Consider the following 21,930-nt stretch of genomic DNA (forward strand, 5'->3'; position numbering starts at 1 on the left):
TCAACAGCACTAGCAAACACTCCCCCTCGGACATTGGTTTCGGTCCTGCCCAGGTGCAAACCGTCTGGTTTGTACTGATCCCACCTCCCCCAGAACCGGTTCCAATGTCCCAGGAATTTAAATCCCTCCCTTCTGCACCACTCCTCAAGCCACGCATTCATGTGAGCTATCCTGCGATTCCTACTCTGACTAGCACGTGGCACTGGTAGCAATCCTAAGATTACTACTTTTGAGGTCCTACTTTTTAATTTAACTCCTAGCTCCCTAAATTCGTCTTGTAGGACCTCATCCCGTTTTTTTACCTATATCGTTGGTACCTATATGCACCACGACAACTGGCTGTTCACCCTTCCTTTTCAGAATGTCCTGCACCCACTCCGAGACATCCTTGACCCTTGCACCAGCGAGGCAACATACCATCCTGGATTCTCTGTTGTGGCCTCAGAAACGTCTATCTATTCCTCTTACAATTGAATCCCCTATCACTATAGCTCTCCCATTCTTTTTCCTGCCCTCCTGTGCAGCAGAGCCACCCACGGTGCCATGAACTTGGCTGCTGCTGCCTTTCCCTGATGAGTCATCCCCCCTCAACAGTACCCAAAGCGGTGTATCTGTTTTGCAGGGGGATGACCGCAGGGGACCCCTGCACTACCTTCCTTGCACTGCTCTTCCTGTTGGTCACCCATTCCCTATCTGGCTGTTTACCCTTTACCTGCGGCAAGACCAACTCACTAAACATGCTCATCACGTCATTCTTAATGTGGTGGATGGGATGCCAATCAAGAGGGCTGCTTTGTCCTGGATGCTGTCGAGCTTCTTGAGTGTTGTTGGAGCCGCACTTATCCAGGCAAGTGGAAATTATTCCATCACACTCCTGACTTGTGCCATTTAGATGATGGAATGGCTTTGGGGAGTCAAAAGGAGAGTCACTCGCTGTAGTATACTCAGCTCTGCTCTCGTAGCCACAGTATTTAAGTTAAGTCTCTGGCTAATGGTGACCCCCCCAGGATGTTAATGGTGGGGTATTCGACGATGGTATTGCCACTGAATGTCATAAGAATATAAAAAATAGGAGCAGGAGTAGGCCATTTGACCCCTTGAGCCTGCTCCGCCATTCAATAAGATCATGGTTGATCTGATCTTGGCCTCAACTCCAGGTCCCTGACCGCTCCCCATAACCTTCCACTCCCTTATCATTCAAAAATGTGTCTATCTCCACCTTAAATATATTCAATGACCCAGTCTCCACAGCTCACCTGGGTAGAGAATTCCAAAGATTCATGACCCTCTGAGAGAAGAAATACCTCCTCATTTCTGTTTTAAATGGGCAACCCCTTATTCTGAAACTATTATCCTCTCGTTCTAGATTCACCCACGAGGGTAAACATCCTCTCTGCATCCATCCTGTCAAGCCCCCTCAGAATCTTGTATGTTTCAATAAGATCACCTCTCATTCTTCTAAACTCCAATGAATATAGGCCCAACCTGCTCAACCTTTCTTCATAAGACAACCCCTTCATCTCAGGAATCAACCTCGTGAACCTTCTCTGAACTGCCTCCAATGCAAGTATATCCTTCCTTAAAAAAGGGGACCAAAACTGTACGCAGTACTCCAGATGTGGCCTCACCAATACCCTGTGCAGTTGTAACAGGACTTCGCTACTTTTATACTCCATCCCCCTTGCCTTTCTAATTACTTGCTGTAGCTGCATGCTAACTTTTAGTGTTTCATGCACAAGGACCCCCAGATCCCTCTGTACCACAGCATTTTGTAATCTCTCCCCATTTAAATAATAATTTGAATTTTTTTTCCTACCCAAGTGGATAACCTCACATTTTCCCGCATTATACTCCATCTGCCAACGTTTTGCCCACTCACTTAGCCGGTCGATATCCTTTTGCAGATTTTTTGCATTCTTCTCACAACTTGCTTCACCACCTATCTTTGTGTCATCAGCAAATTTGGCTCATGGTCCCTTCATCCAAGTCATTAATATAGATTGTAAGTAGTTGAGGCTGATATCTGTGGCACCCCACTAGTTACAGTTTGCCAACCTAAAAATGGCCCATTTATCCCAACTCTCTGTTCTCTGTTAGTTAGACAATCCTCTATCCATGCTAATATATTACCCCCAACCCCGTGAGCTCTTATCTTGTGCAACAACCTTTTATGTGGCACCTTATTGAATGTCTTCTGGAAATCCAAATACACAACATCTACTGGTTCCCCTTTATCCACCCTGCTCATTACATCCTCAAAGATCTCCAGCAAATTTGTCAAACATGATTTCCCTTTCATAAAACCATGCTGACTCTACTTGACTATATTATGATTTTCTAAATGTCCTGTTACTACTTTCTTCATAATGGACTCCAGTATTTTCCCAATGACAGATGTTAGGCTAACTGGCCTATAGTTTCTTGCTTTCTGTCTCCCTCCTTTCTTAAATAGGGGTGTTACGTTTGCGGTTTTCCAATCCAGTAGGACTTCTCCAGAATCCAGGGAATTGCGGTAGATTACAACCAATGCATCCACTCTCTCTGTAGCCACTTGTTTTAAAACCCTAGGATGCAGGCCATCAGGTCCAGGGGACTTGTCCACCTTTAATCCCATTAATTTGCCTAATACTTTTTCTCTAGTGATTGTTTTAAGTTCCCCCTCCTAATAGTCCCTTGATTATAAATTATTGGGATGCTTTTAGTGTCTTCTACCGTGAAAACCGATACAAAATATTTGTTCAAAGTTTCTGCCATTTCCCTGTTTCCCATTATTAATTCCCCAGCCTCATCCTCTCAGGGACCAATGTTTACTTTAGCTACTTTCTTCCTTTTCATATACCCGTAGAAGCTCTTACTGACTGTTTTTATTGTTCTTGCTAATATACTCTCATAAACTATCTTCTCTTTCTTTATTATTTTTTTAGTCGTCCTTTGCTGGTTTCTGAAAATTTCCCAATCCTTTGGCCTTCCACTATTCTTCGCAACATTATATGCCTTTGTTTTCAATGTGATACCAACTTTTACTTCCTTAGTTAGCCATGGATGGTTGATACTTCTCTTAGAGACTTTCTTTCTCATTGGAATATATTTTTGCTGAATGTTATGAAATATCTCCTTAAATGTTTGCCACTGCTAATCTACTGTCTTACCCTTTAATCTATTTTACCAGTCCACTTTAGCCAACTCAGCATTCATACCTTTGTAATTGCCTTTATTTAAGTTCAGGACATAAGTTTGAGACCCAGCTTCCTCACCCTCAAACTGAATTTGAAATTCTATCATGCTATGATCACTCATCCCAAGAGGATCCTTTACATGAAATCATTAATTAATCCAGTCTCATTACACATTACCAGATCTAAAATAGTCTGCTCCTTAGTTGGTTTCATAATGTACTTTTCTAAGAAACCATCACAACTACACTCTATGAACTCTTCCTCAAAGCTACCTTTGCCAATTTAATTTGTCCAATCAATATGAAGCTTAAAATCACCCATGATTTTTTGATTTATACTCTGTCCTACAGTGTAGCTACTGTTAGGGGGTCTATGGACTACTCCCACCAGTGACTTCTTTCCCTTATTGTTTCTTATCTCTACCCAAACTGATTCTACATCTTGATCTTCTGAGCCAATATCAGGCTTGGGCTGATAAGTGGAAAGTAATATTCGCACCACACAAGTACCAGCCAATGACTATCTCCAACAAGAGAGAGAGAGAGTCTAAACATGTTCCCTTGACAAGTTGTCCAGGTCTTGCTGCATGTGGGCACCAACTACTTCATTATCTGAGAAATTTGCCTCATACTTTTTCTCTAATGACAGTGATTGTTTTAAGTTCCCCCTCCCAATAGTCCCTGTTGTCCAGGTCTTGCTGCATGTGGGCACGGACTGCTTCATTTTCTGAGGAATTGAACACTTGGCAATCATCAGCGAACATCCAATATCCCCACTTCTGACCCAATGATGGAGGGAAGGTCATTGATGAAGCAGTTGACGATGGTTGGGCCCAGAACACTCCCCTGAGGAACTCCTGCAGCGATGTCCTGGGGCTGTGATGATTGATCTCCAACCACCACAACCATCTTCCTTTGTACTAGATATGACTCCAGCCAGTGGCGAGTTTTCCCCACTAATTCCCATTGACTTCAATTTTACTAGGGCTCCTTGATGCCACACTCGGTTAAATGCTGTCTTGATGTCAAAGGCAGTGATTCTCACCTCACCTCTGGAATTCATCTCGTTTGTCCATGTTTGGACCAAGGCTGAAATGAGGTTTGAACCGAATGGTCCTGGTGGAACCCAAACTGAGCATTGGTGAGCAGGTTATTGGTGAGTAAGTGCCGCTTGATAGCACTGTCACTTTGCTGATAATTGAGAGTAGGCTGATGGGGTGGTAATTGGCCAGATTGGATTTGTTCTTTTTTTTTAATGGACAGGACATCCTGATGTGCATTCCAGATTTTAAAAATTGGCTAGTCTGGAATGTGCACAATAGAAATTGTGCCAGGATGCCACACCAGTACACAGTGCCATCCCGTTTTAAGCCCTATCTCTTGTGCTTTTGTTTAGTAAATCTAATTTCACAATAATCAGATGTTGTGTAAATGAAAAGCATTTAAAACAGGTGCGGATTCAAATTAAATTTCAACCAAAGGTCTTCTTAAAAAAAATCAGTTAGAGATGCTATGAATTCTCAAACACACCTGCAGATCTTCAGTCTGTCTGTCTATTTGTCTGTCTATCTATCGATCTATCTTTCGATCTATCTATCCTTGTTTGATGAGGGTAACATTTTTGTTATTTCTCCCTTTTTCCCAGTTGTCTTCTGTCTGCGTCATACACTTCATTCCCAGCCTAGCTCTATGTATTTGCCTATGTTCTTTGGAAATAGTCACTAAAAGAAAGAAAGACTTGGATTTATATAGCACCGTTCACAACCACCGGACTCAAAGTGCTTTGCAGCCAAAGAAATGTGGTCACTGTTGTACTGCTGGAAACACCATGTACAGCAGACACCTCAAGCCCCTGGTGATATATCATCAACGATCTCTCCGCAAGATCCTACAAATCCCCTGGGAGGACAGGTGCACCAACATCAGCGTCCTTGTCCAGGCTAACATCCCCAGCATTGAAGCACTCACCACACTCGATCAGCTCCGCTGGGCAGGCCACATAGTTCGTATGCCAGACACGAGACTCCCAAAGCAAGTGCTCTACTCGGAGCTCCTTCATGGCAAATGAGCCAAAGGTGGGCAGAGGAAAAATTACAAGGACACCCTCAAAGCCTCTGAGATAAAGTGCGACATCCCCACTGACACCTGGGAGTCCCTGGCCAATGACCGCCCTAAGTGGAGGAAGTGCATCCGGGAGGGCGCTGAGCACCTTGAGTCTCAACGGCGAGAGCATGCAGAAATCAAGCGCAGGCAGCGGAAAGAGCGTGCGGCAAACCAGTCCCACCCATCCCTTCCCTCAATGACTATCTGTCCCACCTGTGACAAAGTCTGTGGCTCTCGTATTGGACTGTTCAGCCACCAAAGAACTTACTTCAGGAGTGGAAGCAAGTCTTCCTCAATTCTGAGGGACTGCCTATGATTATGATTAGAAACACAGCAGCCAATTTGCGCACAGCAAGCTCCCACAAACCGCAATGTAATAATAACCAGATAATCTGTTTCTGTTATGTTGATTGAGGGATAAATATTAGCCGGACACCGGCTTTTCTTCGAAAGAGTGCCACCTGAGGGAACAGATGGGGCCTCGATTTTGCATCTCACCCGAAAGACGGCACCTCCGACAGTGCAGTGCTTTCTCAGTACTACACTGGAGTGTCAGTCTAGATTTATGTGTTTAAGTCCCTAGAGTGGAACTTGAACCCACAATTTTCTGAATCAGAGGCAAATGTGCTACCCATTGAGCCACAGCTGACACACCAGGATGTGTGTGAGAAAATAGTACATGGAAAATGGACTCTATCACTTTACTTCTCATTGCTGCACTTGGTCTCTGCTCAGTGAGTCCCACAGCAATGAATCTGAAATTGGTAACTCTGCATTAGAAGATAGTGGGTGGGACTCATATCCTGCTGTTTGGGGTGCCAGCATGGTGCTTCATGCTTTGCCTTGCCGTACAGCCCATACCGAATGTTAAAAACAGAGTATATGTTAGGTAAACATATATATTGCTCTGCACAAAGGATTAGTTAGGAAATAGTCACTATATGTGTTTTTTTTCTTTTTTCTCTCATTTTCAACAGTCCTGGATTTCAATTTATGTCAAACATATCACAGTCCCTTATCAGTACTATCACCGTATGTCTTCTAGAAAGTTCTCTGTGATATTCTTGGCATAAGAGCTCTCTTTTCTGCAATTTTGGAGCAAACTACTTGATATATCAAGAAGCTCATACTTTACATACTTTACATGAAATAATGTCATTTGTCATCAACGGTAGATAAAGAGGGAGAGAAGAGATAAAACCCCTTGGTTTATACAGATAAGGTGTGTGTGGCATTGCTCATTCCTCCGGTGCCTGGTTCAACAGACTGTCAGCCATTGACAGAATTCAGCTGCTTGAATCCAGCATTAGTAAAGTGTATTTGAATAAAGAGTCTAGAAAATAATATTTCTGAAGAGATTTAAACACAGATTACACAGGCCACATTTAAGATGAAAGAAAACTGGAAGTACTCTGGTAATAAAATAAAATATTGGTTGCATTAATTATGCAAAAAACAGACTTATTAAATCAAATTTATCTAATTTAATATCATTAATGTAAAGAAAGTAATGGTTTTCGCATTTTCTTTGGAGTCTTTCCCGGCTATTCTGCAAAACCTTCAGAATAGAAATGAACCCAAGGTTAGGATGATCTCACTTATGTTGTTCAAACTGGAAGCTCAAACTCCCTTCATAACATTTTCGCTGAAACTTTTAAATGATGGAGCTGTTTGTATCAAAGGCAATCATTGATATATGCATTTTCCCGGGGGAATCACAGTCGTTTGTCTAAATTCCAATCATGTGACATAGTTGTTCTGGGGAAATTACAATCATATAGTCTGGCTCTCATCTCTAATGCAGTATGGTAAAACTTCACCCAGGGCTGTCATGATCCACTTAAACTAAAAAAGAAGGGGGAACTGGAAATCGATTACATTGCAGAATGTAACTAATAAATCCAAGCTTGTAGAAATATATATAAAAATGAAAAAATCCCCACAAATAACAGAAACTAATCAACAAACAATATATTCACACACAGCATTCAAATACAGCGGTCATAATCCACAGTGGTACAAGATGACTTCAGACTACCATTACCATAGCAACCACACCACAAAATGAATAATAACGTAGAAAAGGAGCACAAGATAACACTGTTATGTCTTAACCCTTCTTACTCTAGATATTTTTGGCTTATGTGTTTCAGACTTTTGTAGATGAGCCCTTGCTCCCTACATCCTCAAGAGTATTTGCACTTGGCCTGATACCTAGACAAGTTTTGTAGAAGCACCAGAATATTAAACAGAAAATGCTTCTTTGATTGCTTTAGCTAACGATTCTATCCTATACCTCCAAAGGATCTTCCATATCTTTGAGAAGTGGGAAAATGACAGATTTATAGGGGAGAATTTCAACTAGTGCCACAGGCTTCATTTGCATTTGTCAATTGAGCATCCTGATGCAGCTTGCCTGTCGGAGCCTGACCAATTCTGGCTAACTCTGGTGCTGTGCCAGTCTGCAGGTAGGTCCCGGGGAGGGTGAGGGAGGCAAAGTGGAGGGTAACAGGGCCAGGCCAGGAGCAACCCATAGTATTGTTGTGGAGGCCAGAGGAGAAACCTGCTCCACCTGGCTTCAGAGAAATGAAATTATTAAAAGGTTTGCTCCCCTTTTTTGAGCATCTCCTGTGGTCTCTCTGCTTTGTGCCTGGGGAACATTCAATTCCTGGGCAAAGGCAGCGAAAAAAGGGGTGGGGACATGTAACGTTGGATTCCACCCTCTTTCCTTCCTGGAGATTTCCGTGGTTTCTTCTGGGATGGATGGAGGGCTTGGGGTAGAGTTTCTGCTAGGTTGCGCTATTTTCCCAGTGCAAGTCACCTGAATTCGGCCAAACCAGCGCAAAAGATCAAGGAATTTCAAATTACCTCCAGCACAAATCGATTTTCCGCGATCTTTTGCACTGGTTTAAAAAACATCACATTGGAAGCTAGCCCCACCCACAAAACTGGCCCTGCTGCCAGATTGAATTAATCACCATGGTGAGTTTCCACTAATTGTGCCCATTTGTGGCCCTTCAAGGAGGCTCTTAAAATTAAGCTTTAATTTTGGGTGGCAGGGCACTAATAGGCATAACAGTCTTCACCGACTGAGTGATAATCTGGTTCGTATACCTGACACAAGACTCCCAAAGAAAGCGCTTTACTCGGAACTCCTACACGGCAAGCGAGTTCCAGATGGGCAGAGGAAATGTTTCAAGGACACCCACAAAGCCTCCTTGATAAAATGCAACATCCCCAAAGACACCTGGGAATCCCTGGCCAAAGACCGCCCTAAGTGGAGGAAGTGCACCTCGAGTCTCGTCGCTGAGAGCATGCAGAAAACAAGCGCAGGCAGCGGAAGGAGCGTGCGGCAAACCTGTCCCAGCCACCCTTCAAGGACTGTCTGTCTCACCTGTGACAGAAACTGTAATTCCCTTACTGGACTGTTCAGTCACCTAAGAACTCACTTTTAGAGTGGAAGCAAGTTTTCCTCAATTTCGACGGACTGCCTATGATGATGATGGTAATCTGGTAGAGCAGATCGTCTGCCCGTTATAGAACCCGCCAAAAATCAATACAATGAAAATCTACCCCATGGCATCCAAATTTTAAGATGCAATCATAGCCAGCATCAATCCATTTACACAATAATTATAGGCAAACATGATGGCGGGATTTACAATATGCATTAATGATTTAGATGAAGGAATTGAGTGTAATATCTCCAAGTTTGCAGATGACACTAAGCTGGGTGGCGGTGTGAGCTGTGAGGAGGACGCTAAGAGGCTGCAGGGTGACTTGGACAGGTTAGGTGAGTGGGCAAACGCATGGCAGATGCAGTATAATGTGGATAATGAGGTTAGCGACTTTGGGGCAAAAACATGAAGGCAGAATATTATCTGAATGGCGGCAGATTAGGAAAAGGGTGGGTGCAACGAGACCTGGGTGTCATGGTTCATCAGTCACTGAAAGATGGCATGCAGGTACAGCAGGCGGTGAAGAAGGCAAATGGTATGTTGGCCTTCATAGCTATGGGTTTTGAGTATAGGAGCAGGGAGGTCTTACTGCAGTTGTACAGGGCCTTAGTGAGGCCTCATCTGGAATATTGTGTTCAGTTTTGATCTCCTAATCTGAGGAAGGACGTTCTTGCTATTGAGGGAGTACAGCGAAGGTTCGCCAGACTGATTCCCGGGATGGCAGGACTGACATATGAGGAGAGACTGGATCGACTGGGCCTGTATTCATTGGAGTTTAGAAGAATGAGAGGGGATCTCATAGAAACATATAAGATTCTGACGGGACTGGACAGGTTAGATGCAGGAAGAATGTTCCCGATGTTGGGGAAGTCCAGAACCAGGGGACATCGTCTAAGGATAAGGGGAAAGCCATTTAGGACTGAGATGAGGAGAAACTTCTTCATTCGGAGAGTTGTTAACCTGTGGAATTCCCTACCGGGAGAGAGTTGTTGATGCCAGTTCATTGGATATATTCAAGAGGGAGTTAGATATGACCCTTATGGCTAAAGGGATCAAGGGGTATGGAGAGAAAGCAGGAAAGGGGTATTGAGGTGAATGATCAGCCATGATCTTATTGAATGATGGTGCAGGCTCGAAGGGCCGAATGGCCTACTCCTGCACCTATTTTCTATGTTTCTATGTTTGTATGTTTCTATGATTCTGAAATCTCTTAGATGACCATTGTTCTATGCTCCGACAAGCATGTGGGCATCGTGAGAAATTGACTTCCAACAATGGCATGAATGGGGTGACACAGAAGTAGCTTAACCACACTCATATACAGCAGTTCTGGGTCATTCCGTAGTTCATATAAATGACAGTAGGCATTGCATATGGAAGCAATGAGCCCCGAGCGATTGCAGCTCTGAAGCAGGTGCATGTCGTTTAATCACAGATACAGAACATGGCCCTTCTCCATTCTCGGAAGCTCAACATATGGCTGCGTAGTCATCCGTTTCAGCTATCCCTTCACCACAGGGATCATTTAGTAGAAAGACATGTGTACAAGATGGAAAAGTTCATTGCACATGAGGGCAAATGTGCCAATAAAATATATTGAACATGTACACCACAAGCACTGAAAAAAAGTATCCTAGTAAATCTTGTGACATTGTTAATATATACAAGTTAAAAAGAACATAAATAAATCTGTGCTACTCATGCATCCCAGTTAAGTAGATGAGTAAATGTTCATTCATATCATTACAAAACTAAAGACAAAATTAAGTAGTAAGTAAGTATCAACTTAGCTCAGTTGTTAGGATTCTCACCTATGAATGGGAAGGTTGTGGGTTCATACCGAGGTGTCTAGGCTGACTCTTCAATGGGGTGCTACATCATAGCATAAATATAAGAAGAATCACTTTAGGATAAGAAGTCAAATTGAAACCCTGCTTATTCAAGTATCATTTAAAGAGGAGCAGGAAGTTTTCCCAGCATCCTCTGCTATGTGATCTGCATGTCATTCCCAGTTATGCTCTTGAGCAGAAGATTTCTCAGTATAATTCACTTTTTTAATTGCTGTAGTGATACTTACAAATGTTCCTTTTCTCGCAGCAGCTTTGACCTGGAATTTAATACTCGCTTGTTGATTTGATTCCGCAGCTTCTGAATGTTTCATGGGTCCATCAGTAATGACCTTTAATATGCAAAAAATTGACTTTTTAAATTCATTTCATCATTGTTTGTAAATTACCTTTTGGTGTGGTAGAAATCAGAGCCAAACACAGGCCAATTTTAGCATGTTCTCTCTTTTTACTTTTCACTCACGTCTAAAAGTAGCGGAGAAAAACGATGGTGTTTGGTGTCACTTTGTGGCTGGTTGTGTGCTGTGGACTTGTGCACATAAAGAATAAAGAATGGGCTTAAGACTGCCCAACCCTATTTCAGTATTAGAACTCTTTCATCTGGCAGAAAGAGAAGACTTTCGATATACCAGCCAATGATGAAGTTAAGCTAAAGTGCCAGAGCTGAATGAAAAAGGTGCAAACTCACTACACCTTGCAGTCTTTTGCTTGCACAGAGATCAATTTAAAGAATCCTTATAAACAGAGAAATGTGCAGCTTGCACACCATTCCTGATAAATATGCAAATTCCAGAGTATCCAGCAGCTTCCTATCTCTTCAGTATCCTGCATGATCAACATTTTTACATTATGTTCAAAATGAGTTTGCTTTTGTCATGAACAACACCTTTGATGAATGTGCTTGATTCAAGCACCATTTACACAGCAGTTATGTGAAGAATGCTAGTGGGAGAAAGGTACTGAAAGAAGGGATCAACCAATAGTAAAAATAATGCTGGTGTTGCTTCTTTTGATTGTGGTCTAACCAAAGGCAGATACAAATACTGCACTTCCAGCAAAGAAAATCTTGTGCTGTCCTAAAAAGTGTCTGAAAGCCTGTGGTGATTCTTATCATTGGTTTATTATAATTAAAAGGCAGGGGTGGAGGTTGAGGTGAATGTGCAGCAAGTAAAACTATGTCAGAGGATAAAACCCATCCATAAATGTTCCTTTTTAAAATTTCCCCTTCATGTGTATGATCAGTTGCAGATGTTACTTTGCTAAGTATTTCAGCACCTTTTTTAAAGAGGCAGTGCCATCAGTTTGCACTCAGCTCATAATTGGAATTTAACTGAATAAATGGACATTTATGTAGCATGTTAAATCTTTTCGGCACTGCGGCTCATTGTGAGAACAAGACGTTGGTCCGTTATCAAGCCGAAAGCTTTTTGGAGTACCTTGACACTGTCAAGATCTAATCAAATTTATTTCCCTTGGCTGGAAGGAAAGTTCTTTTGCACTCCTTAAGCAGAATTCCAGAACTTCCAAACTTGTTTTTGGCATGTAGTTTTCCATTTTTAAAGATTCTCAAAACATCAAGTGAAACCTGTGATTTGACATAAAAATTTCAAAAGATATTTGTGTGCAATGTTTTCATACAGTAATGTATTACATTAGCCAAACATGCCACAAGCTCAATAGCATATTGTTTACACTACCTGAGCAGTAGAGTGAAGTGGTACCTGACACCTTTAAATGAATCCTATTTCATGTTGAGTTTGTCACCTCAAGGCTGGGATTCTGGATGGAAGTAGGTTATGCAAAATATCCTCCCACACCATCGGTTTTGTCCTGCTTTAATCATGGTTCTTGGTGGATGAGTCACACAGATTCATTGCAATTAGAATCATGGAAAAGCTTATGGCCTGCTCACTATTCCCTCCTCAAACTACCGTAATTCAGGATAGGAATTATAAAAGGAAGAAAATATTTCATAAAAATATTGATTAAAGCCAAGTTTTATCAAAATAAGATGCAGTATAGTCTGCTGTGACAGCTTACTAATAAGGATGAAAACTTTGAACCAAAGGAAAAAAGTATTTTAACCCAAAAGCCCATTTCTTTTTGATCAATTTCATCCCCTCCAACCATACCCCCCACCATATCCTTCAATCCTTTCACTTTCCAGGAATGCATCTAATTATCTCTTGGAGCCGACTTATACTGTAGACTCCAATGACCTTCCCTGGTAATTGGTTCCATAAGTGTATTCCCTTCAGAATAAAGCGTAATTTGCCTGATCTCCCTACTCGAGACCCTGAGCACAGGCTTGTCTATGGAAGCTTCGGCAGCACTCACAAATAGAATATTTGGAGAGGGTACGAGTTGAAAAAATAAGATTCAGAATCTGGATTTCAATAGGGAGAGGAGGGCAGTGTAACAATGTGGTCACACAGGAGCTCTCCTACCTCATCTGTGGGGTGTACTTTTAAACTTGTATCCCATTGGCATGTGAAGCTTTCAACAATTATAAATAATTTTGCCGGAATCACCTTTGTCAGCTCTCCTCATAATCTTGAAACCTTCAAACTTTAAAGCCTCCTAACTTTGAAAGAAAATGAATCCAGTTTGCATATGAGAAAACTTCCATTGAAAGAAAACATTTGTTCAGCTGATTCATTCCCCCTACAGTTGACTGTGTTTGATAACATATGTATTTGCCATGAGGGTGCTCCCCCTTTAAGAGGATTCATTGCGTTCCATCACTTCAGAATGGATGATCCACATAGTCTTTTCTGAATGATTAATTATGAGGAAAAAATGTTTTATTCTGGGAGCATACTAAAGAGTGATGCCACATAACCTATTTTTCTTAGTTCTGTCAGTATAGGGAGTCATTAATACATCATCATGTTCTTAATCAGGAATGTTATGTTGCAAAACACATACTGGGAGCTATTGCACTGGTCTGACATAGTGAGTAAACTTTATACAGTGCACTCGATTCTGTTTATTGTAGAACTGAATGTATGACACTGTTTCTGCACCCGTCAAGAGAGGGTCACTTAAGAGGAGCTCGTAGAATCCTAGGTACAAAAATTAAGGAATTTGATAAATGGCGGTTCTATTGGACCAATTTTCAAAACTCGAATTTGATGGTTTTATTTTAGTGCAACATACTCACTGTGTAGCATAACACAAGACTGTTCAGTTGAACTAAAAGGAATCAGAGGATTGTTAGCATCACAGAACCACACCCTAGCAGGAGTCGGGAAAAAAATTAATAGCTCTGCTAATCCCCTTAAAGGAAAGTGAAGACACCTGTCTGCTCCCCTTAAACGCGGTGTGGCCGTGCACTTCCTTTTCTCATTCTTGGCTTCAACTACAGAATGCAAGCTATTTATCTTTTTTGCAATCCCCTGATTTTATTAATATTTTTCAAGGCTTTGTGTCTTAATGCAAGGAGTATCCGCAATAAGGTGGATGAATTAACTGTGCAAATAGATGTTAACAAATATGATGTGATTGGGATTACGGAGACGTGGCTCCAGGATGATCAGGGCTGGGAACTCAACATCCAGGGGTATTCAACATTCAGGAAGGATAGAATAAAAGGAAAAGGAGGTGGGGTAGCATTGCTGGTTAAGGAGGAGATTAAGGCAATAGTTAGGAAGGACATTAGCTTGGATGATGTGGAATCTATATGGGTAGAGCTGCAGAACACCAAAGGGCAAAAAACGTTAGTGGGAGTTGTGTACAGACCTCCAAACAGTAGTAGTGATGTTGGGGAGGGCATCAAACATGAAATTAGGGGTGCGTGCAATAAAGGTGCAGCAGTTATAATGGGTGACTTTAATATGCACATAGATTGGGCTAACCAAACTGGAAGCAATACGGTGGAGGAGGATTTTCTGGAGTGCATAAGGGATGGTTTTTTTTTTTAGACCAATATGTCGAGGAACCAACTAGGGGGGAGGCCATCTTAGACTGGGTGTTATGTAATGAGAGAGGATTAATTAGCAATCTCGTTGTGCGAGGCCCCTTGGGGAAGAGTGACCATAATATGGTGGAATTCTGCATTGGGATGGAGAATGAAACAGTTAATTCAGAGACCATGGTCCAGAACTTAAAGAAGGCTAACTTTGAAGGTATGAGGCGTGAATTGGCTGGGATGGATTGGCGAATGATACTTAAGGGGTTGACTGTGGATGGGCAATGGCAGACATTTAGAGACCGCATGGATGAACTACAACAATTGTACATTCCTGTCTGGCATAAAAATAAAAAAGGGAAGGTGGCTCAACCGTGGCTATCAAGGGAAATCAGGGATAGTATTAAAGCCAAGGAAGTGGCATACAAATTGGCCAGAAATAGCAGCGAACCTGGGGACTGGGAGAAATTTAGAATTTAGACTGGGAGGACAAAGGGTTTGATTAGGGCAGGGAAAATGGAGTATGAGAAGAAGCTTGCAGGGAACATTAAGACGGATTGCAAAAGTTTCTATAGATATGTAAAGAGAAAAAAGTTAGTAAAGACAAACGTAGGTCCCCTGCAGTCAGAATCAGGGGAAGTCATAACGGGGAACAAAGAAATGGCGGACCAATTGAACAAGTACTTTGGTTCGGTATTCACGAAGGCGGACACGAACAACCTTCCGGTTACAAAAGGGGTCGGGGGGTCTAGTAAGGAGGAGGAACTGAGGGAAATCCTTATTAGCCGGGAAATTGTGTTGGGAAAATTGATGGGATTGAAGGCCGATAAATCCCCAGGGCCTGATGGACTGCATCCCAGAGTACTTAAGGAAGTGGCCTTGGAAATAGTGGATGCGTTGACAGTCATTTTCCAACATTCCATTGACTCTGGATCAGTTCCTATGGAGTGGAGGGTAGCCAATGTAACCCCACTTTTTAAAAAAGGAGGGAGAGAGAAAACAGGGAATTATAGACCGGTCAGCCTGACATCGGTAGTGGGTAAAATGATGGAATCAATTATTAAGGATGTCATAGCAGTGCATTTGGAAAGAGGTGACATGATAGGTCCAAGTCAGCATGGATTTGTGAAAGGGAAATCATGCTTGACAAATCTTCTGGAATTTTTTGAGGATGTTTCCAGTAGAGTGGATAAGGGAGAACCAGTTGATGTGGTATATTTGGACTTTCAGAAGGCGTTCGACAAGGTCCCACACAAGAGATTGATGTGCAAAGTTAGAGCACATGGGATTGGGGGTAGTGCACTGACATGGATTGAGAACTGGTTGTCATACAGGAAGCAAAGAGTAGGAGTAAATGGGTATTTTTCAGAATGGCAGGCAGTGACTAGTGGGGTACCGCAAGGTTCTGTGCTGGGGCCCCAGCTGTTTACACTGTACATTAATGATTTAGATGAGGGGATTAAATGTAGTATCTCCAAATTTGCGGATGACACTAAGTTGGGTGGCAGTGTGAGCTGCGAGGAGGATGCTGTGAGGCTGCAGAGCGACTTGGATAGGGTTAGGTGAGTGGGCAAATGCATGGCAGATGAAGTATAATGTGGATAAATGTGAGGTTATCCACTTTGGTGGTAAAAACAGAGAGACAGACTATTATCTGAATGGTGACAGATTAGGAAAAGGGGAGGTGCAAAGAGACCTGGGTGTCATGGTACATCAGTCATTGAAGGTTGGCATGCAGGTGCAGCAGGCGGTTAAGAAAGCAAATGGCATGTTGGCCTTCATAGCAAGGGGATTTGAGTACAGGGGCAGGGAGGTGTTGCTACAGTTGTACAGGGCATTGGTGAGGCCACACCTGGAGTATTGTGTACAGTTTTGGTCTCCTAACCTGAGGAAGGACATTCTTGCTATTGAGGGAGTGCAGCGAAGGTTCACCAGACTGATTCCCGGGATGGCGGGACTGACCTATCAAGAAAGACTGGATCAACTGGGCTTGTATTCACTGGAGTTCAGAAGAATGAGAGGGGACCTCATAGAAACATATAAAATTCTGACGGGGTTAGACAGGTTAGATGCAGGAAGAATGTTCCCAATGTTGGGGAAGTCCAGAACCAGAGGTCACAGTCTAAGGATAAGGGTTAAGCCATTTAGGACCGAGATGCGGAGGAACTTCTTCACCCAGAGAGTGGTGAACCTGTGGAATTCTCTACCACAGAAAGTTGTTGAGGCCAATTCACTAAATATATTCAAAAAGGAGTTGATGAGGTCCTTACTACTAGGGGGATCAAGGGGTATGGCGAGAAAGCAGGAATGGGGTACTGAAGTTGAATGTTCAGCCATGAACTCATTGAATGGCGGTGCAGGCTAGAAGGGCCGAATGGCCTACTCCTGCACCTATTTTCTATGTTTCTATGTTTCTATGTTTCTATGAAATGTGTACGTGGTGCTTATTTCCATCTGTGAGTGGCTATGTTGACAACACATATAAGTAACAATACTTCTGCTAAAGAGTATTCTGTGGGCAAAAAGGAAGTAGAATTTGATTACTTGAACCTGAATCTGATATATTATTTGACAGATTGACTGCTCCCTTGATCAGACTATTAAAATTTACACAGCGGGTGTGATATTTATACATTTTGATGTCCTGCTGTGCATCCTGATAAAAATGTTAAAGCACACCTTACGCATCCATTGTAAATATGTTTAAAAGTCATTGTTGGAGATAGATTGTAAATCAGAAAAATAAATGCCAAAGGCTACCATTTTCTCATGGTAATAGTAGGAAATGGTCATAGTAACAGGGGAACGGCATTGCATTTGAGCACCAGCAGTAACTCCACAATGTTAGCAAGTATGGAACTTTCTCTGTTCTGACCACTGATGCGACAGAGCTGCCGTTGAGCCCTGATGAACAGGAAGATCGCTGGTACAATTCACAGGTGGGCTGGATTTTAGGCTTTTCTGGTTTCGGGGTGAAAACAGAGGTGGGGCGGGAAAGTTACCGGCCGGGAATAGTCTGCGCTTTGGTAAGCAATTTTCGCCATCTTGGCCCTGTGTCGGGGGCGCAACGTGAAGGAAGGCGTTGTACACTTTTCGAGGCACAAAAATGGGAAACTCGCAAATTAAATTGCCGGGCTGTGTGTGTTCCGAGAGAGGCCTGGGGTGATGGTGGTGGGTGCGGGGGGGACCCACAAAAACATTCCTAAAACATTTTCCACACCACCACAACAAAAATCGCTGAAAAAATGTAAAGAACAAACAATCGCACTTACCTTCGGAGTACTTTACCTTTCTCACCGCTGCCAGCATGGCTGGACTGCACTGATTTCCCAGACGGTGATTGCGGGCAAACTTCCGGGTGGATGGATCGGGCAAGTGGCCAAACTACTGCCGGTATCGCAACGAGAGGCATTGCACACCCCGCACAGTTCTTCCTGGCGGTGCTGCTCAGCGCTGCCGCAAAAACGGATCGGAGGATCGCGACGGGGCGCAGGAGACCTGGATGCCGCATTTCACACCGCTCCAGGGCGAAACCCGGAGTGCAAAGGACCAGAAAATCCAACCCAGAGAGTGCTAAGGAAATGCATTTATCTAACTTCAGTATAAATGAGATGGGAATCCTAATGGCTAAAAGAGATCCACAGAAATAAATTCCCACAGATAGATGATATTTATCGCAGAGTGTTGAAGGAAACTCAATAATCAGTTAGGAGGGTTACAGCCTTTACTCTGGCATGCGAGTACTGTGCAAAGGGCCATCGACTGTGTTTATGCTGCAGCCCTGAGAGGCCAGCAATAATCTTCTGTGCCATGCTTTCCATAGAGAAAGAGGCAAAGCAGAATGACCGAACCTTGGAACTTGTGCATATGCTAAAAAACTTATTTTGCATCAGCCCCCAGGCTCACTGGAGCTGGGAGATGGTCTGACCTGCACAGCCACCTCCTTCCAAACAGCTTGCACAGATGCATTTACAAGGGTATGGCCCTTTATCCCGAGCTTTGCTGCACCTTCCTCAGCAGGACCTGCAAGACTTTGTCAGTCTTGGGTATGTTCCTCCTTCCAGTCAATAATTCTTCCCTTCAGCTATTGCCGTTGACAACCAAAAAGTTTCTCTTCTTTAAGGGCAAGTACCCTCTCTTTAAATATAACCGGTTGGCCCAATTCAGTTTTGCAATTAGCAGCCAGCAAGATTGCAGAACTGCCTGCCTGAACACCTTTTCCTTGTGCTGGAAGCTGAGCCCAATGAGGGGGTCATTATCATAATCGATGCTATTAGAACATAGAACAGAAGAATTAGGAGCAGGAGTAGGCTATTCGGCCCCTCGAGCCTGCTCGGCCATTCAATAGGATCATGGCTGATCTTCTACCTGAACTCCACTTTCCTGCACTGTCCCATATCCCTTGATTTCCTTAATATTCAAAAATCTATTGATCTCTTTCTTGAATATACTCAACGCCTGACCTTCCACGACCCTCTTAGGTAGAGAAGTTCAAAGATTCAGCACCCTCTGAGTGAAGAAATTTCTCCTCATCTCAGTCCTAAATGGCTGACCCCTATTATATATTATTTTAAACTGACTAGTATGACATTGCATTTATCATGAATATCCTTATTTGAGAACCACTTTTAATTAAATCTTGGGTCTCAGTAGTATCTCAACTGTTCATTTGTTTGTGGTTCACATTGGAAAACACCTGGGGCTGGAATTTCCAATGGCTGACTGCCCGGTTTCTGGGCGGTATTGGCCATTTTGGTCACTAAGCAGGTAAGTGGAAAATTCCCTACTTGAGTTACGCTGGCGGTTTTGAGGTATCGCTGGGGAGCGGACCGCTGGCGTACACCGTCCTCAGATTGCCCTGACTTGATATTTGGCTCAGCGGTAACCCGTAGGTAAGTTTAAAAAAAACACCCACGAGGATCAGTGGAGCTTGGCTGTAGGCGAGTATCTCTGCAAGAAACATAGAAACATAGAAAATAGGCCATTTGGCCCTTCGAGCCTGCACCACCATTCAATAAGATCATGGCTGATCATTCACCTCAGTACCCCTTTCCTGCTTTCTCTCCATACCCCTTGATCCCTTTAGCCATCAGGGCCATATCTAACTCTGTCATGTATGTAACCACAATGTAACACCACTGTATTACTGTATACACTCAACCTAGATGCACACCTTGACCACAAGGGGTGAACTTGTGGGAGACACTCCTTACCTGATTACACAGGTATAAAAAGGGAGGTCCCACGCAGGGTCATCGTCTTTGGAGTCCTGTGAATAAAGAGTTAAGGTCACAGAGTGGCCTTGTCCCCAGAATGTGCCTTATGTGGTTTCATGCTGTAGAGTAAGGACTTTACATTGGCGACGAGAAACGGGAATTCACGACCCATGAGAATGGCCACCGGTGGCACAGAGGAACGGTACTGTGCTGGGGAAGACTGGGACGATTTTGTTGAGAGGCTTCAGCAAAGCTTCGTTACGAAAGAATGGCTGGGGGATGCAGCGGCCAATAAGCGAAGGGCTCATCTTTTGACCAGCTGCGGACCAAAGGCTTACACGCTCATGAAGGACGTACTAACACCCGAAAAGCCGGCGGACAAAACCTTTGAAGAACTTAGCAAATTGATCGGGGAGCACCTCAAACCGGCGAGTAGCATACATATGGCCCGACACAGATTCTACACCCACTGTGAAGGACAGAGCATACCGGACTTTGTAGCGGACCTCCGGCGTTTGGCCAGCCTCTGTAAGTTCACAGACGCCTGCAGGGGGGGAGATGCTGAGGGACTTCTTTATCGAGGGCATTGGTCATGCGGGAATTTTCCGCAAATTAATTGAGACCAAGGATTTGACCTTGGAAGCGGCGGCGTTGATAGCTCAAACTTTCATGGCGGGGGAGGAAGAGACGAAAATAATATACGCGCACAATTCTGCCTCTAACGCGGCGATGGATCAGGGAGTCAACATCATCAATGTGACTCAGAGCCCCGCAGGCAGGCAGGGCAGTCCGACACTCCCCAGGCAGCAATAGACCTCAGAGTAGGACTTCAAACAGAGACAATGGCAGGCTGAACGGACATTCACGCCATCACAGTGGACAATGCGGCCTGGGATGGGGCCATTGACACCCACTAATAGGGTACTTAAGAGCAGTCAAAGGGACAGTCAGCGCGGAATGCCTGGCCACAGCCCCTTTGTTCCCAACAATGGAAACTTTAACTCATGCTGGAGGTGTGGGGGAAACACTCGGCTAGATCTTGCAGATTTCAACAGTTTGTCTGCAAGAACTGCAATCTCAGTGGCCACAGGAAGTCTGCAACCAGACTAATATATGAGGCGGATGGACCAGAAGAGGGTTCTTTGAGGCAGGATGACTTTTGGGGCAAATCGATGGACGCCGAGATTCAGCCGGTCCATGTGGTGAATATTCACAGTTCATACACCAAAACGCCACCAATGATGATGAGGGTTTTATTAAACGGTACCCCAGTACGCATGGAGTTGGACACTGGGGCCAGCCAATCACTCATGGGCGTTCAGCAATTTGAGAGGTTATGGCCACTTAAAGCCAGTAGACCCAAATTAGCACGTATTGAGACACAATTACGGACTTACACTAAAGAAATCATTCCGGTGCTAGGCAGTGCAATGTTGGCTGTCACACACAATGGGGTAGTGAAACGGCTGCCACTCTGGATGGTCCCGGGCAATGGTCCTGCACTGTTGGGGAGGAGCTGGTTAGCCAAGATGAACTGGAAATGGGGGGATGTTCACGCAATGTCCTCGGTGGAGCGAAGTTCGTGCTCACAAGTCCTACAACAATTCGATTCACTATTCCAACCTGGAGTCGGGACTTTCAAAGGCACTAAAGCAGTGATACATATCACCCCGGATGCCAGGCCATTGCATCACAAAGCCAGAGGTTGCCATATGTGATGCGGGAAAAGATCGAGAGCGAATTGGACCGGCTGTTGAGAGAGGGCATTATCTCGCCTGTTGAATTCAGCGACTGGGCGAGCCCCATCGTTCCCATCCGAAAAGTGGATGGCTCTGTCAGGATCTGTGGCGACTACAAGGCCACCATCAATCGGGTGTCCCTACAAGATCAATACCCACTCCCGAGAGCGGAGGACCTCTTCGCCACGCTGGCAGGCGGCAAGCTGTTCACCAAGTTGGACCTCACTTCAGCCTATATGACCCAGGAACTGGCCGACGAATCTAAACTACTGACCAGCATCACCACGCACAAGGGACTGTTTGTTTATAACAGGTGCCCATTTGGCATTCGATCAACGGCCGCGATTTTTCAAAGAAACATGGAAAGCCAGCTTAAATCCATTCCTGGAACGATCGTATTCCAGGATGACGTCCTCATCACGGGTCAATACACCGAGGAACACCTCCACAACCTGGAGGACGTGCTATGCCGACTGGACCGG

At 43.8% G+C, this 21,930-nt stretch overlaps 1 long non-coding RNA gene across 1 annotated transcript in view; it reads right to left on the minus strand.

Moving 5' to 3' along the window:
* The window catches only part of LOC139274836 (uncharacterized), a 203,408-nt gene that overhangs the window by 119,912 nt on the left and 61,566 nt on the right, over positions 1-21,930 (minus strand). The window contains exons 2-3 of the long non-coding RNA XR_011595623.1: positions 10,814-10,915; positions 10,548-10,608 (exon numbers count right to left, since the gene is read on the minus strand). This is a non-coding gene — a long non-coding RNA (uncharacterized lncRNA). The remainder of the gene's footprint in view (positions 1-10,547; positions 10,609-10,813; positions 10,916-21,930) is intronic.

This window comes from Pristiophorus japonicus, chromosome 10 (assembly GCF_044704955.1).
Source record: "Pristiophorus japonicus isolate sPriJap1 chromosome 10, sPriJap1.hap1, whole genome shotgun sequence".
NCBI classification, from domain to species: domain Eukaryota; kingdom Metazoa; phylum Chordata; class Chondrichthyes; family Pristiophoridae; genus Pristiophorus; species Pristiophorus japonicus.